Source organism: Prinia subflava, chromosome Z (assembly GCF_021018805.1).
Source record: "Prinia subflava isolate CZ2003 ecotype Zambia chromosome Z, Cam_Psub_1.2, whole genome shotgun sequence".
NCBI lineage: Eukaryota > Metazoa > Chordata > Aves > Passeriformes > Cisticolidae > Prinia > Prinia subflava.
The window spans coordinates 62,523,968-62,543,417 of NC_086283.1; positions in this window are offsets into that span (position 1 = coordinate 62,523,968).

The following is a 19,450-nucleotide window of genomic DNA, read 5'->3' on the forward strand; positions in this document are numbered from 1 at the left end:
TCTTCCTGAGAGCATTGTCCAAATTCCCAAGGGGACTTGTTCCAGTTTCTCAGATTTAGAAGAATCTCTGTGTTGAACAAATCACTCAGTTTGAAAAGATTCAAACCATTTCTGCAAGGCTTTTGTAAAGAAAACTTTCTAGGCTAAGTTCTTCCCTGCATTTGCAATGATCATTGGCCTTGCAGGCACTTCTGGAATGCTGAAAAGCACCACAGATGTTAACCTGCTCATTCACTACAGCAGTTTTAATCTTCTGAGTAACAAGAATGTGTTTTTTCTGAAAAATACTGTGCATTCTATTTTTGCAGAATGCTAAGGTGTAGTCATGCCATCACCCAATTATGCTCTTCTTAAGATAGTCAATAATCCCTTCTTCTCAGATCTTTTCCCTAATGGCTTGTTCAATTATTAAATACTTGTATCATACTCCTAACTCACGCAGTTACAAGGTGGGAACATCATCTGGCTTAAGTCAAGGCCATGGTTTCTTCACACGTGCGGTAGTTTGACCAGGAAGTGATTTTTCAGGAAGTTATAGCTTGAAAAACCAATTAGAGAGAGATACATCTACCTGAACTTCTAGGGGTTAAGTATGTGGGGCTCCTAGGGAACTGCGCTTTTTCCTTGCAGCTTTCCAGCAGGTAGCACTGCTCTGTGAGGCAGCCCAGCCCAGCCAGGCCCCGCCGCTCCCCCCTGTTGAGGTGGGGCTGTGTTGGCTCCCCACAGCAAAGGAGAGGAGACTGCAGCTTAACAACAGCTAATTTTAAAGCCTATCCCAGAGCTGGTCGAGCCGAGAATGATGTTAGCCGGGCCCCTGATAACAGCTGTGGGCCCCGTTAGGGTGGGCCTGCCCCATTGTCACCGAGGGGTGGGTAAGGAAGCATTTTATAGCATTTATGATCCCTGACTGCCCGGCTGCTCTGAGCTCCAATCTTTCCCTTCGAGTTTCTTCCCAATCCTCGAGGCCTTGAAATCTGACAGTCTCAGGAGGAGAGGACTTGAGCCAGATTTAGCTCTTTCCTGACACAGATGGGACTTTAAAAAAACTCCATTCCTCCTTTTGAGTAAGAAGAAGTGGACAGAGAGAACTTAGAGAAGACACAGCATGAAGTCAATGGAGCAAGAGTGAAAGGACTGTTAAAACAAGGGCTTGAAGAGTTTACCATTCCATTTTAGGCTAGATTTCTTACTGAACCACAGAAATGAACTCTATATGTAAATTATCCTTTTAAATCCTGGGAAAGATATGCATTTGGGAAGATGATTGTTTAGATTTGTGTGTGGATTTTGAGCAAAGCTGTTTGTGATGGACTAAGTGATATAGATCTCATGAGATACTTGAACAGAGACAGAGATGAGAACCACTGCACCAGCGAAGAAGTGAGAAGACATCTCTGTTCCCTGAGATGAAGAATCCTTTACCTTTAGAGTTATTCATCCTTAGAAGATGACACCCCAGTATTCAAGAGTCTAAGACCCATGACCCATCAGCAGCTTGGGAAATTGCTAAAGGTAGGGGTCACAGAAGCAGGTTTCCCCAGGCTGCTGCTTTTGTGACAGTTAAAACTCACAAGAGAACTGTTCTCAGTTTTCAGTGGGATCCATAACTCTAAGAGAGACTCCTCTCCTAAAGAACTGATGACAGATTATTTTCAAATGGTGAAACTGACCAAAAATCACAGGTTTTGTCTCTTTATGTTGTTAGTGAGAAAGTGAACACTTATTGGAGGAAGAAGAGTGTTTTAAAAGTTTCATTGTAATTCTAATTTTCTTCTTTTAGTGTATGTTAACAAAATCTGTCGGTTTACTTCAAGTTGGGCCTGTTTTACCTTTCTCTCATAATCCTATCTCACAGCAGAAAAGGCATTTAGACCACTACACTAAATTTGGCCAACAGAAACAGAGGTGAACGTGAAACCACTACAACATGGTATCTGAGGAACTGATGCTTGAAGGCCAGAGAAAAGTTCTTTACCAGTTTCTTTGACTTTAAGAGAAGCAAAGGCTGTAAGATTTTCACAGGCTCTTGTATTACATGAGAAAGAAATATGCAAGTAGCTAGTTTAGTTTCTAGCCACTTCAGTTAAAAAACAAAATGGGTAAGATCTTGCTAGATGCAGTGATGATATTAACATGGTAATTAAGAGTTTGTACAGTCCATCCCCTTCTAAGAAAAATAAATGTCTTCTAAATTATCACATATGCCCAAGCCCATGATTGCCCCTTATAAACACAGGCGCATTTGCATGCCAAAACAATTTCAGTCATGGTGCAAACAAAGTTGCCATTTTGCTATTTTAATATTGTGTCACTCTGTTTCCACAGAACATTCACCACTTTTGTCTCCAAATTTTCCATTTTCACCTTCTGACTGGAAACAAATTACTTTTAGTTACATGGCCATATGTTATAGAGAAAATAAAATTGAATATAAATTAGGTTTTTATTTTTCTAGGGACGTTCTCCTTAGGTATGTGCAGCTTGAATATGCTTATTTAAGAGGAAAAAAATTTTTTTGAAAACAATTCCCTTGTGACACGCTTTTCTTCCAGCAAATTTGGATTTACAGAGAAGTCAATTAACAGACTCTAGTAGCGCAGAAATGTCAGATTTATGTTCCTGACCCTTTTTATAAAAAAACTCTCAATTTTTCTACATGAATGCAGTGGAGAAAACTAGAAGATTTTCAGGTGTACTAAGTTAATTGCCATTCACTAGACTTTAAACTATATAGACTGTAAAACAGTGACAATTCAAAAGCCTTTGTCTCAAAACACAGCTTGATAACCACAGTTCAAAGGAATCAACCCAATTTTCTTCTCCATATCTCCTTCACTTTTTCTCAGAACTGCTCCTACATGCTGGAAGGTTTTATATGCTGCACATCTCCCCAAGCATAACAATTTGCTTGTGTACTGACAGAAAAAAAAAAAAAATTAGTAAGTCAGGTAGAACAACTGTAAGAGTCTAGCATGTAAGGCAACTCCCAGTGTACACCTACATGAGCATGGCACTCATCATATATAATCTATAACAGGTAAACCCAAAATTATGGCTTAGCAGCTCCTGAAAGCAGCCCATTTTAAAGATAGGGCAAGTCATATAAAATATTAATCAGACCCTTCAAGGTGTACCTTGACAATCAGTTTTTAACACTCCAAAATTATACATCATAAATTATTCTTTTTTACTGGAAATTTAGGCTATACATAAATAACATATTTAAGAGTTCCAGTAAATTTCATTCTCAAGTAATCAAAGTGGTGTGCTGCTACTGGAGATGAGAATCACTGTGAAGAGAACATAAGATTCAACATATATATGCAAGTTAGTCAATCTGTGTGTGGGAGGAAGCCACAGAAATTTATTCAGCCTCCTGCTTTAGTTCAGAGAACCAGTGTGAAATATACCAGAAAGAAAAATTCAGCCTGAATAAAGAATGTCAGCACTTGTCTCAGACAATAATAGAGAGATTTAAGCATTTTTAACAACTGTCTCTGGAAGACAGGTATACAAATGTCATTTCTACATTTCAGTAGGGTTTTTTATTTGTTTTTGTTTTGCTTTGTTTTGTTTTAATTTAGGCACATCTTTTGATTTTGTTTTTGCAAGTAAAACTGTATTTTTCTTAATATCTTTCAGGGATATGATGAGAAACACCATAATTTGAAGATATACCTTTACCAAATCCTCAATTTTTTTGCCTTTTTCTCCTCACCTAGTAACTAGGTACTTCAGCTGTATTACCCTTGACCTCAGAGACAGACAATTATCATGTTGCAGGAAACAGAAAATACTGAGTTTCAAAGGACTGAAAAAACAGTTTCAGGAGGGAACTAGGACCACTTAAAGATGAAGTAAAGTTACTGAGTAAAGAATCAAGCATTTGGGTTATAAACTGAGTGAATTTCCAAATCACCCACATTTGCTGCAGAATGATATTCAAGATGCCACTTTGTAAAGCAGTGAGTGGTGTTGCTGTGATAATATCTCTGCAATATCTTTCCACAGGGCCTCATGCAGTGTTCTCTGGGTTTTTTTTCTTCCCATGGTAAGGGATCAATAATGAAGACAGTAATGAAGAACTCTTCAAATAAATGCAGGAGCTGGACAGAAAATTTGGAATCTAGTGAACATCAAAACACATTACTGAACTAGTTTAAGGCTTAAAGATAAGGCCCTGAGGAGGTTAAAACTGTCAAAATATTAAATGGATAATTTCACCTACAAATTAATAATTTTTTTCTTTGACAGATACCCACAAAAATCCTTGTGAGGAAAAAAATTCTATATTTTTCAAAAATTTCAGAAAATAAATATAATTGATGGTCATCATTTGAAAGAGAAAAAATATAAAATTATCCTCTAGCTATTTATGGAAATATATTAGTCTATGCTTCTCTCAATAAAACCTATTAATCTTAAAACCTATTTACTAGTCCGGTCAACAAGGATATGGAAATACTTAATAATAAAATGAGGTCATATTTCATAAATTCTTTAGTCCTAGATAGTGTGTGGTTTAAATCTGTCAATCTTGAATTCACACTTTGATTATTTGAGAAACTGAGTATTCAAATCATTACAAAGTAATAATACTATCAGTATACATGAAAATAGCTGGCACTTCTGTAGTGGCCTTCTAATGCTCAGAATATTTAATAATTTCACATCCCAGTTCTTTAAAACAATTCAGGATAGAAAGGCACTAACTCAATCTTAACTCAAAGGAAAATTAGATAGACTGTTTGTTGAGGTCTCATCATGGCAGAGTTTCTATCCAGTTCCTCCCCTAAAATTTGGGGTCCAATCAATGGGATATGGGAAGTCGCCACAGCATAGTAAGAGAAAAAGTTTATACAATAAACGTTGTATTTTCTAATGCACAAGACTGTTCCTATGACCTGAAATATATCCCTGCTAAAATATATCAGCTCACACTGATAGACACGTATAATTTTTGTCTACTGCCTTTGAATTTTAGCACATACTAATCCATTTGTCCAAGCTGAAAAACTTTCAAGTCTAAATGCTTTGCTAACTGAAAACCAAGCATAAAATACATCAGCAATTCTTTGACTAATCTTACCTGCTGCTCCTGATCAGAGCTTCATTATATATTCAAACATTCAGCTAATGATACTATTATGTTTTTCTCTAGCACAGAAAGGGTGACAAAGAACTCATGATTGACTATCTCAGAGTGGTCAAATGGTCACGGTTTACAAAGGACAAAGCAGGTAGGAGGCAGAGCACACAGTAAAGTCAAATTACAATGACCCAAAGGATCTCTTAAATGCATCTATATAAATGACTGTGCTTACAAACAAAGCAGTCTTATAAATATAACATTGTACCAGGAGGGTGAAAAGATGGTTGGTCTTGAAAAATACAGTCATACATAACAGAGATTTGAGAATGCATCCTCAGCCTGATCTCTTGTCTTTTCCAGACCTCTCTGGCTTAAAGTGCTGAAGATGCAGTCTTCAGCTTCAATAATAGTATACTCTTGGCCTCTTTTCTGGAAAGCAAATAATCCCCATAATATTGTCTTTAATTCTAGTAAACATGCATGCAGCAAGGTTTCAAAATAACATGTAAATTACATAGCAGTTTGTATCCCATTCCTTTTGTCAATGAATTCCATTGAAAGCTCCTAAAATGTATGCCTATCTACTCTGAAAACCACAGAAGCTCTTCTGGAACCCTCCCTTCCAAAACTGCAGAGTAATTTGGTGTGACCTAAATTATTTCTTTTAAGTGCATTGCTGCTTTGCTTTAATTACATGAATAATTTGTGATTCTCTGTGAGGAGCTTCCCCATGGAAAATAAAATCTTTTATTTGAGCAACTGATATCACTGGGAAAAAAAAGGGGCAATTTTTCATATGTTCTAATTCTTTAAGATTTTAATTTGGTTGTGTTCATATCAGTGTCAGCTGTAAATAGAATTCCAAAACCAAATTAACATTCTTTCATAACAGTACTGGCAAATTGAATCCTCACTGGTTTTACTAGGTTAATATAGACACAGAAACTTGAAGTTTAAAACATCCTCTTGCAATCATCAACAATTCTTCCTTTTAAGTTTGGAAGTTTGGACATATTACATCACATCATCCCTTCCTTCCTCTTCTGCAGTCAGATTTAAATGGCATCAGCAGAGCCTACAGAAACACCCCTAGTGAGGACCTGGGTGAATTTATGTTCACATTCCATCATGTTGGATGACTTTTTACATAAAACACTAATATTCATAACTTCATCAATTAGAATAATGACTGTTCAAGAGATAAAACAATTCATTCAGCCACAAGATGGCTGGATAAAACTTTTAACCTTAGCAATATTCAATACATCATATCTATTAATGAATTATATTATTAAAAGCAGTAAATTTCATTACTTATCTCAGCACTTGGGATTCTATTTCACTTGCTTGCTAGCAGATGCTGCAAAGCAGATGGCTTACCTAGTCAGAGCACCTGGGCAAATCCAAGTGCAGCATCTTTCTATATCACTCATCTGTTTGTGAATAACCAAACTGTTCTGTGTCAGAAACACAAACTAAATTTCTGGTATGTCTTCTTTTCTTTCAACTCCCCTTCACTCCCATCACTATTTTTTATTATTTTATTCATTTTTTTCCTCCATATTACAAGCAACTGAGGTAATTTTGAAGAAGTTGTCAGTGAGGACTCTGGTGACCTCACTGAAGGATTAGGCGTAGTACTGCCTGCATGGGGTAGTTCCCTTAGAATTGCAGTGCTCAGCAGCAACAAAGGCCAGAAAAACTTGCACAAGGTGATTTGGCTGTGTATTGAAAAAATATAAATAATATTCTCTTACATGTGTTCTTCTATACTTGTGTTGATTTGCATTTTTGGTGCAAGTGCACACGGAACACTCTTATGCCAGCAAATAAAGATTTATAATGAGTACAAATCAATCCTGAAGGTATTGCTGGGGTTACAAGTATTAGTGCTACATCTCGTGGTTTAACTCTTCCACTGATCAGGCGAAGTCAAAGATCTCATTATTTTTAAATCAGCATGTACTATTAATGATAGTTTTCATTATAGAGTATTGTAAACTGAGAACATGTCTTATAGCCTGCTGAGACAAAGTTATTTTCTATCCCACAGTTACTTTCAAACCCACACTCCACCACACTCCCCCTAAAAGGGCATACATTTGTAACCTATCTGAACTTAAAGTATTAAATTGTTTACACTCAACATTTCACATCATGTGCTTAAGCATTACACTCTAGTACTAGGCTTCTGGTCCCAGACTTATTAGAAGATATAATGAGGGCCCTGGACAAAGACTGAAATAACAGCAATTTGTGGAGGAATTTCTACTGCTTTTGAGTTGGAGAACTCTCTACACAATTGCATTGAGTAAAAACCACTGTACCTGTGCTTAGGGAATTTCTGCTTTTTACACCATTGGAAAAAATCATCGAAAAGGTACAAAATTCAGCAAACAGTCCAAAAGTAGACAAAAGAGATGTAATGATATTATTCTGTCTTTATAAGCACAGCATCTGCATGAATGGGAGTTTATATGAAGTGTTTCTCAATTCCAGCTTAAATTCAGCAGCTTGGTCATATATTTCGTCCTTTCTTTCCTAGATAAAAAGCTTTTGCAGTTGGAAATAGAGCATCACCCACCTAATTCCTGAAAAACAGAATGAAGTGCTGGTTTATCAAAACATTTTTATTAGGAGCAATCATGAGGGCTGTCTCCAAAGGATACCTGTATTTCTCAGTTTAGACTGAGTATTACTAGCCTACAGAAAAATTTTAAACCCAAGTGAAGGCAGGATAAATTCTAACCAGAGCAAGGGAAATTTAACATACAGGCCTGAAGTTCAGTGATAGAGGGAAGAATTAGACAAGTGGGAGTCAGTGAAATGAGTAATGGGATTTTTCACTGTTTTAATCATTATATAATTTCTCAAGTATTTGAGATAATGATCAAGGCTATAAAATGAATTATTGCCTGTTAGCTGCAAGGCACTTATAAACTGTCCAGGGACAGCTGCCTGACAGTTTTGAAGGTCTTCCTTTTGCACAGTTGGGCTGATTAATAGTATTCTGAAAGTACCTGGTCATAGATTATCAGAGATTAAATGCTGCTGGCATTCTCTCTCCTGTTTATATAATTTACAATTTAATTAGTCGCTTCCCTTTTTCTGTGAGTTATATCTAACATTATCCTTTAGAATGAAAACCTAGCAGTAGTTCTAAATCCGTATGTCTCTTCTAGATGCTGTCTGTGTTCCCTAATGTGATAAAATAGAAAAACCTGTAACACTCAATATAAATTCAGATTCTGGATTTGCCCTTTAGGAGCTGCAGAATGTCTTCACCAGGAAGTTCAAACAGGGATTTATAGGTTGAATTTTTGCTCTTTGGAACTGTAATGGTGGAGATAGCAAACAAGGCAACAAATACTATTTACACTCTGTGAATTTGTGTTTTTGCAAGTTTATCTGGGCACAGGAGATGTGATACAATGATGCAAAGCATTATGAAGGGAATTAGAGAGTATGACCTGTGCATTTTTCATGGGTCCTGAGTTGGGGCACTTCACTAGGCTACACTACTCTAATTCAGTACCTGTTAACTGTGAAAACAGTTCCCTCATATCCTTTTCATCTAGGCCAAGTATGTTCAGCCTCAGTAGAGGTGGCTTTATCAGTGTTCATGCTACAAAATGAGAACTTTTTCAGCTGAGTTTAAGTGAAATCCATACAGCATAAACTGTGTCCCTAGGCCAGACATGCTGAAATTGCCCTGAAACATTGAAAAAAAGAGTGCCCATATTGCAGTAAGAATATTGAAAGAGGGAGCCCTTTTCCTTTCAAGATATCTGAAATCTTTTGAGAAAGATACTACAAAGAGTAGAATTAATTTTTTATTCTCACATGTAAGCAATACAAAGGTTTCTGTAAGTTCTGGAGTATGTGTTAAGCACTTATTTCCTCAACCTTACAGAAGAGGAACAGCAAATATTACCAGAGGTAGTGAACACTTCACTGGGCCGAGGAAGTCTGAACAAAGACTATATTAAAACCCCAGACACTCACTAATTTAATAAAAGACAATGCTCTGAGAATTAAATGGAGTAAGAAGTCCTAAGGAAATTTCTGAAGAGTTATGTTATGTCCTTTATCAAAAATATAAAGACAGGGGTGATTTTTCCAGCCCAGAGTTGACTTTTAAAATTATCTAGAAAAGAGTATCACAGTATCAATGTCTATTTTATGCACACTTGCCCTGATTCTCCTCTGGTCAGCTAGGAGTGTTGTTAGCCTGTGTCTCGCCTACATGAATTTTGTTGACTGCTTCAGCAGTGGCACATACAAGGATGATATTTCCTTCCCTTCTGCCACAGTCTTTTCAAACTAAGATAAGCTAGTATTCACTACTCATGACAGCAATAGATTTTTCTCCTACTCTTCTGAGTGCAAGCATCCCAATGCAACTTAATAAACCCATACGTTACACATATGGATTTTCCATGTGACTAAAGGCCACATGTACAATCAGAGAAAGAGCAAAACAGAAATTCATTTGGGGAAATTAGTTCAAAAGGTGCCTACACTTTGGGACCCCTTGGATTGAGGGTAGTAATTAGGCTAATGGCCAAATTCCCAACGAGAAAAACATGAGGAGCATAATATTCATAAATTCAGACTCCAACGTGTCAGAAAATAAAACACAGGAACATGAGTGTAAAAGCACAAATAATTTCTTATGGGGTTGCTGAAAGCCAGCTGTTGGTAAAATGGGATTTTTATTATAAATGAAGAAGCATATTTTTGTGACTTGCTAATTCAACACCTCCCTTTTTCATCAAATGGAGCTGTACTGACCAGGAATTAAACTGACAAAGTACACATATACAATAATTTCCAAATCCAGAAAATTATCAAATTTAAATTTAAAGAATTTAAAGAAGGATGACTAAGGATAGATGTCTCTGACAGTGTTAGGAAAAGAGGAGTGTGAAAGACCATGCAAGTATGTGTGAGAGACTGTTTCATTTTCTCATACAAGTGAAATGAGGAGGATTGAGCCTCTTCTAAAGTTTAATGATGAGCGGAAACCTGGTGTTGGATGTCGACGTGCTTACTTTCCTTTCTTGCTTCTTTTCCTCTACTTCTCTCTGCTGTTGCTGGGTGCAGACTCCATATTTACATTTAGAGCTTACACTGATTGCTGCAGAAGGTTTTAAGATCTACCTGTGTTAACAAAAAGAGGGTTTAACACAGAACCCCTATTTGAAATAGTATCAGCAAAGATTGGAGGGTTGCTCTTAGTCCTGGTCTGTCAGGGAAGGGGTAGGAGGCTTTTTCAGCTGGGAATAAAAAAAAGAAGTGCTGGACAGCCATTAGAGCTGTCAACCCAGAGCAGGATTATCCAAAAAACGAGAGATGTTCATGGTAGGAGATGGATGTATCATGTCCAGAAGGAGATTACAGGATCATACGTTGCCACCCTGCAGTCATCAAAGTATTGTGATCCCTGAATTATCATGGAAGGATCCATTTATCAGGGAAGCATATGAGACTGACAATCGTGTACATCTGATCATTATTGCTAACAGCTCCTGCCTGGATCACCCTCAGCTGTGGCTGGGCAAACTCTCCTTTAAGACCTTGTAGCTTTGAATCCACCTCTGCCAGCAAAGCTGTGAGTTGGTGTATTGTTGGACACAAGTGGGAAATTCTGCCTTTTAGGCATGAGAACTCAACCATGTTCTCATCAAATCCAGCTGACATCCTTTACAAGGCTTTGGTTATCCCTGCAACTTTTTGGTTATAGATTCAGTTACAGCCTTGTAAAAAGAACTTTTTGTTCACTCTTTGGTGACTGACCATTGATTCAAGTTCTTTTAGAAACCACTACAAGAGGAAAACTAAATCTTTTTGGAAAACTGGCCTCTTTCTCTTGGATTATTTCTTTGGACTTCTCCAAAACAACAGACCATATAGGGCTGAGCGGAGATGATCTAAGGGTGGAAAATGGTGTCTGGAAGAACTTCAAGAAACGATTCTTTGATTGTCAATAGGTGCAGAAATAACATTAATGTGGGCTACTTCTGTATTATTAGGAGTTGGCAAGTACAACTTTGTAATCTTTGTTTCACCCATCTCTGTGTCCCAAAAAAAGTAATGACTGCTACAGGGGCAGTTGTTCTGAACTGTGAAGTCTGTGCTTACAAATTAATGTTGCTTGGAGTTCAGCAGTAAGAAAGATGGATCTTTCTTATTACATTTCCAGTCTTGAGCACACAAAGTAAACACAAAAGTCAAAATTTACTAGAGAAGTCATCAGTGATTCCCAAGGTATTTCAGACTCTCTCTGGGTAACAGTAAGCAGGGTAAAACAAGTAAATTTTAAACTCTAGTCTCTGTTCATTCCTTCCTTATGGGTCTGATATAGTAGCTCTGCAAGCAGATGAGGTTGGTTTGCTCTATGTACATAGAATAATATTGTCCTTAATTTACCCGAGACTATACCAGTGATGGCTTTCCTGCCAAGTCAAAGGATCACTACATTATAAAACATAAATTCTATCAAGTCTTCTCCTTCAATCTCATTCACAGGCGGTGATGAATGTGCTTTAAAGCATTAATGAAAAAAGAGACGATAATTCCAGCAGATGGAGTGGAATATTAAAGATATTATACCAAATCACACCTAGAAAGTGGTATTCAATTCTAATTATTTGCACTCAAAGAAGACCAGAAAAAAATCAGAAAGGTGCAGAAAATGATGATTAGACTAATCAGAGGTCTGAGAGGAAAATTGCATAAAGCTAAAGAAACAATTGCAATAAAAAGCATGAGACTACTGAGAATTGGGATCCCCCAAAATACCTCCTGAGTCAGTCATTATAGTTTCTTATCCTTTAATTCTTACCTCTTTTCCAGCCTATAGAGACAAAGCAGGTATTTTTAGTTTGGTCTGCCAGGTGCCTGGCATTTTTAGAGCAACTCAAGTGAATGACTGAGAGGGAGGAAACATTATAAGGCTTATTTTATACATGAGGTCTCCCCAAATATATCAAACATTAAATGTTTTAGAAATTTTTTTTATCTTGGTATGCTCTGATCTTTAATAGCTTCTTGGAAAATGATTTCCACAGTCTGACAGCATGTTAAATGAAAAAGAGCTTTTTGGATATTATTTGGCAGTTTGCTACAGTTAAATATCTTGAAAGATTCTCCTTGTGTTATAAGGACAGGGGAGTAGACACTCAAAATTAAACCATCTTCCTATTCATTATTTTCCATACTCTGCTTTTCTCAGCTGCCCTCATTTCACTCTTTTACTAGAGCAAAATATTGAATAAGCAAACCAGTCTATGGATGAAAACATCTCCAGATCCACATTGAACTGTTCAGTGACAAAAACTGCTGAATTCTTTCATCTGTGCGTGCATTATTACCTCATGTTCACTCAGTGTTCCATCTGACTAATCAACCATTGATTATTTCATTACAAAATGGAAAAATCTTGAGTTTGTCAAAAGTGTATGAAATACAAGATATAGAGCATTTTGTAAAATATTCTGTATTAAGGATAAGAATACTTTCTCATGTATTGAATCATTTAAATTTCTATCTTTTTCAAAGGTCTGAAAAAAAAGCACTTTAATTCTGCTGCCTAATCATTCTGCCAGTAAATTGTGTCTGTATTCTTGTCTTCAGCTAGGGTTTCAGAATTCCTGGGAGTGTCTCTTTTAGAAATTCCTGTTGAAACGACTTAATTTCTGGTTCAAAAACATACAGTTGCATGTTTGTTTACTTACAGTTCAGTCTTTGGTTTCCCCTAAAAACAAAACACACTGAAAAACATGACTGAAAAAATCAGTATATAATTCTAAATAGCAGGTATTCCCTGAACACCTACATTAACAAGTAAATAAGAATGGCTGCTTTTCTGTACTGTTTGCTTATTTCACACTTCCTTTAATTGATTTGATGTTCTTAATGTTCCTTCAGAAGTAATAGTTTGTAATTACTCTATGTTACTAAAGTGATTAAGGCAAAGAATTATTGATTTCCAAAACAGACATGCCAGATTTGTAGGGTGCTTTGAACTCAGAATGTATTACAGAGGTCTGTCATTTAGGCTCCTGCATGTAATTTTACTTCTGATCAGTGCTACACTGTCCTGTAGACTTTTTGCCCCAGGATCAGTTAATTTTCAAATTCTGCAATAGTCAAACAGGCAGTACTCATATGTTTCAATGCCCTGGGGAAATCCACTAGTCAGTGGCTACTGAAATCACCACTCATCAAATTCAACTCTCACCCATTCTTTCATATAACTACTAGTTCTTGATTTTGATCTACATTCTTTTTTGCAGCCAGATATCTGATGTGGGAACTGGTGCTTCCATTGTTTGCAATATGCTTGAAGTTTATTTCATTTAGAATCACTATTTGGTATAAAAGTCCTTCCCGAATTGAGGGGCCCAGAACTGGATACAGAACTCAAGCTGTCACCTCACTAGTGCCATGTAGAACAGAAGAATCACTTCCCTGGTCCTGTTGGCCACATAATTTCAGATATAGGCCAGCATGCCATTGATCTACCTGCGCACACACCAGCTCATGGTTGGTGCTGCTGACCAGCACCCCAGCCTCCACTCTTCTGCTGGACCATTTTCCAGACACTTTTCCCCCAGACTGTATCTGTGGATGGGGTTTTTGTGACCCAAGGGCAGGAGCCAAAGCCTGGCCTTATTGAACATCACACTTGGCCTTGGCGCATCAATCCAGCCTGTCCAGATCTCTCTGCAGAACCTTCCTGCCCTCCAGCGCATCTGTACTCTCACCCAATTTGGGATCATCCACAAATTTGTTAATGGTAGACCAAATCCCCTCATTCAGACCATGAATAAAGATGTTAAACATGGGCCCAACACTGGTCCCTGGGGAACACCACTAGTGACCAGCCACCAACTGGATGCAATACTATTCATCTCCACAGCCAGTTCTTAACCCAATGAAGAGTGCACCTGTTCAAGCCATGGGCTGCCAGCTTTTCCAGGAGAATGCTGTCAGGAGATGATGCCAAAGGCTTAGCTGAAGTCAAGGTAGACAACATCCATAGCTTTTCCCAGATTCACTAGGCAGGTCACCTAGTTGTAAAAACAGTTGGATTCAATGATACTTGTACGTTCCTTCCAATCCATCATGTTCTGTGAAATAATAATTTTTTTAAAAACTGAAGGGAGATCAGGGAGTTGGTCAGGCAGGACCTGCTCTTTCTAAACAGTTGTTGGCTGGTCCTGAGCCGCTGGTTGTCATGTGCCAAATGACCACACTCAAGACGATCTGCTCCGAAACCTTGTCAGGCACTAAGGTCAAGAAGAGATGCGCGTAGTTCCCTGGATCCTCCTTGTTGCCCTTCTTGTGGATTCATGATATATTGACCAACCAATCCTATAATCTGAGACCTCCACAGTTATCCAGGAATATGATGGAGTGTGGTTTATTGAGCCACAAATCTTGCACTGTATTGCACCTTAGAGATAATATTACAAGGTAAGCATTGCTTACATTACTTCTCTTTGATCTCACAACTGAGTCTTTTCAATGTAGTCATGTTAATTTGCTTTTACTCTCAATTACAAGTTAAAGCAGGCACTACAGAAAAAACCTACAGATGGTCTCCTGTATAAAGTAAATCACTGAATGTGAACTATGTTCCAAAATCTCACAGGGTGGGAATAATAAATTCAGCAGAGTAAAATGTACCATGGTACATTTTTGGGTTTGTAGTTTAGGGTTAAATTTAAACCCTAATACTATGGATGTCATACCCACATCAGAATGGCTTTGTTTTATTTTTACAGCAATGCCACTTATTTTTATGTGTCATGTCAGTGTCATGGAAAAACTGAATTCTGTAGCAAATGGCACATTCAGGGGGAATTTGCAACATCAGAATGAATCTCCCAGACAGTAATTTGGAAAATATTCATGAAGAACCTTCTCTCTTGCATTGCTGTCCCTGTTTAAATATTCTTTTTCTGTTTAATTCCATTATGGATGTTTTCCAAATTCACAAGACTGGCTATGGGACTTGTGTATAATCCCTCTAATTCGAACTGCAGTACATGTGATTTTTGATGCTTAGAGACAGTAAAGATGGAAAACCTAAGTAGAAAAAAAAGAGAGAGAAAGAAGTAAAGGTTTGTACAAAGAACAGGTTTGGCAATCACGAACTGAAGAAGAATGTCATCTAGTCCTAATCCCTTGGGCTAAGAGGCACGGCCATTAGGTAATCTCATAGGTTATTTCCCATCCTTCACTAGTCTTTTCTGGCCAGCTGACATCACAGTCATGCTCTGGAAAGAGTTGTGAGGTATAAGATGCAAGTTCTCCAAGCACAGTGCCACAGTTTTGCAGGAGCTACAGCATGAGTGGCAACAACTCCCCCAAAACAGTAGCAACACCAGGGTACTATGTGATTCACTTGTTCCTAATCAATACGCACAGGAATTTCCCTTCACAAAACAATCCTTTTAAAACCTTTACCCAAAACTGCTTTCACCAGATCTTCTGTCCCTATGCTGAAGGAAATTGTTTGCATTTCCACACTGACCACTGGGATGCTGTGCTCACTCTCACACCTCTCGCACAAGGCACAGAAAATTGTATTTCATCCACCATCCACAACATAAAATATGCTCAGTGAGGGTATAAGAGAAACAGCTAAGGCATCATTCTTCTTTGATTTTCAGAGGTTCTTTCATCAAGTGATATATTGACTAGAAGGAAAAACATAGATTCATCTGTATGGCACAACCCACAAAGAAACCATTCACTCTCTGGAAAACAATGCCTATTTGTTTTCATGTTGCCTTTGACATTCATTCTTGGATGAGATGCTGGAAAACTTAAGGAAGTTTAACTTATCCTAAGCTTTCCTCACTCTCAACACAGTATGAAACTGTGTGCTCTGCTGCAGTACACAGCATGGCACAAGACTAGGTTTCTGCTCAAGTTCAGCCCAGTCCTTTGCTTCCATTGATCAAAACTAAGAAGTAAAGGACATGAAATGCAACCATCATGTCCTTACCAATTCATTTACCTTTAATTTTAGAATTTCATCAGCAAGCCTAAGTTCTCTCTACAATGGTATTCCTGACTGTATGTGCTGCAAGGTGCACATACAGTCAGGAATACAGTCAGGAATTAGTGCCTTTGCTGCAAAGAGATTTTTCAGTGGAGTCAGATTTGCTCACCATGTATGATGAAACTGTTAGTGCAAATGACACACAATATTATACAGCATTCATTTGAAAACCTATGTCTGAACTCATGGACTATTGTATGTATTTTTATGGGGTAGAATGGCCTGGAAACCTTTCTATTACACAGTAACATTTTGAGCATTTATCCTCATTGCATGGCTTCTGATTGGGTTTGTTTGTTTGTTTTTGAGCTTTATTTGTTTTTGTGTGTTTGGGGTTTTATTTGTCAAAAACATTGGTGTACACAATGTTATTGGTTGCTGTCTGAAATTAGAGGTCTAGTGTACCTAGTCACCATTGCTCAGTTGTGCTCACTGTCATGCCAGTGAAGATCGGTCTTTCCTTACAGTCACTGATGAGAGGTGAGGTGTGGAGGAACACACAGGCAAACCAGGTAACCCGAGAGTACAAGAAGTATCTGGAAAACACTGTCCACATGGTTTCATAAGACATCACATTCCTGTAAGAGGTAGCAGACCAGATGTGTTTGTCTGTTCAATCACCACTCACTGACGGTATTCCTTCAAGTGTGGAGGAATGTGATGGTATCCCTCCAGGCCAGGGAGGAAGGTTGCTAGGTTCCTGCCTGGTTGCAGTGTCCTTGGAGGTGTGAAAAACGTGAGATGATTAATTCATGTTCTTATGATAAACTGGAAAATTATAAAGCTGTATAAATTTATATCAGGTAAAAGTCTATGTTTCAGGAGGTTTCTGCAGCAGATGGTGAAACTGAGCACCCTGAAAATCAGGCGTCTCCATTCAGAAGGGAACAAAAGACTTTGCAGCCTTCTCAAGTATTGGGAGGGGACCTGTTGAGATGAGCCGGATCAGCAACTCACACCTCGGGAGCCACTTTCACAGACCATCAAGCAATATCACCCATATCTCGAACATTCATCAACTATAAGGATCCATAAAAACTGAATATTAACACATGGACTTGGGAGGGGAGCTCTTTTTCAATCTGACCGGAGACGAATTTGGGTTTGAATAACTAACCAAGAAACAAAGGGAAGTATGGAGAAATATTGCCAGAGGCAGAATAAAGAGTATAAAAACCGAGCCTCGAACATGGCAAATTCGTGAACCCAGCTAGAGACACCGGCTGCCAGGTCCTGTGTCTCTGGGGTCACCCTTGGCTCTACTTTTCCCGGGAGAACTTCGGTCAAGTAAGTTTGCTGTTCGTGGGGTTTGTATTGTTTTGTTTTTATTGTTTGAAATTGTTATAATTTGATTCTAAATTTTGTGATTTGGATGTTAATAAACCAAACTATTGAATTTGGCAATAAATTTGTCCTGGCGTTTATAACAGAGGGATGAAAGGTTTGGCACAGGGAATACTGTGCATTCCCTTAATGTAACTGCAGGAAATACTAACTGTAACTAACAGGTCTGGGAGAAGCTCAGTGAAAGCCTCTCCCTTTTGGAGCTCTGCTTGGTATGAGTTCAGCCACAGTTACACACACCATGTTTTATTCCTCAGTAAACCCAATGGGAGCTTTTTATCTTTTACCAAGTCCATTTAACAATGTAGGACTACAAAAACACTGTGATTTAAAGGTCAATGTTTTATCCTTCTCTTGGACTTCACTTACAGGTTAGTCTAGCATTTTCTGTTTGGTCTCAAGTCACTCCACAGAGATCTAAGACAGACATACTGAAGAGCTTTTCTTGTGCTCACCATGCACAAGCTTTGCCAGTACAGCAATCTGGGTGCATAGTAAGTTGTGGAAGGTTATATCACAGCTTCCTTTTTCCTCTGCTATTCAGAGATGTTTTTCTCTTTCTTGCTCTATCTTGCCTTGCTTGGAAGGGAAATCCCAGTTTTGGATGAAGCAGGCTTACTCTTCATTATCACTGGATAATGAAGTGCAAATGCTTGCACCTTTCACAACAGAACTATAAACCTAACTGTGACTGGATTGCAACAAACCTAGTTTCTCAACAGATTCACATGAAAATCACATTTTTCTGAGCTTTTTGGCCAACCCTGGACTTCAACAGTTTGATGGCTATCTATCTACTCTTTTCCCCAACCCAAAACAGCTGCAGTAATGAAAAAAGGCATTCAAACTTCTGTTATTCATGTAATCGCTGGGGCTGCTGTAAGGAGTTGTTAGCAGCTACCCAGATTTGCTTACATAGAACCAGATGCTTTGGTTTCTTTCCTCCTTGCATGAGTGTGCAGGCCTCTTTATTCTCTTTTTGGTGTGATCAAGGGCTCTGAATGGGTCTACATAGAGCTCTTTATAAGGCACTGAGAGAGTTATTAGGCTAATAGCCTAGACTGGCTGGCAAACACAAACAAAACCCATCCCCCTGTATGGCAGTCAGCTGCCAGTCTTCAAGGGGCTTTCATGGTGTTCTTTCAACTATGTGTAAATTATCTGTTCTGCAAAATGGACTGCTCTCCTGAAGGATTAGGCAGCTTATCATTACCACATAATTTCTTCAAAGAGGAGCTGGCTCACTGCTCCTTTTCATGTCATTAATGAGTTACTGGAGCCAAAAAGCATAGCTTGTAACTCTGATTGCATGAAAAAGGCTTTGAGAAGATTCCCCTGATCTTCTCTAATATGAAAATAGACTGCACTCAAAATGAACTTTGACCTGGAAGGACATCTTCAACATCTGCCACAACTGCATTTCAGGCAGATTTCTGTGGCATGACATTTATTGGGTATGAGGTGTACATTCATGTCTCTTGATGTCCACAAAAGCCTAGATACTGATTTGTGTTGAAGAGAGAACTGTGACTATCACTTTGTTCTCAGCATATTGTTATTTATTGTCATTGTCATTGTCATTGTCATTGTCATTACCTTTCTAAGGTGAGAGTATACAGTCTGTTTTGATTGCCACAGTTTAACTCAGAAAAAAAAAATCTACTGGAGCTCTGTGATAATTAATTCAATATCAATACAAAAATTAATTATCAATTATAAATTACTAATTCAATAATAATACCAAAATAGTGTAGCAGAACTTATTGACACTTGTGAATGAATTATGATTGATTTATATGCTTTTTATGGGAACATATTTGTGTTACCCCATTTAGTTGTTATGAAGACTTGGAGAAATTTGAAGACTTGTAGCTTTAATTTCTCCTAAACCCCAACTCTGTAAAACCTCCATATTTATCACTATTGTGTCACGC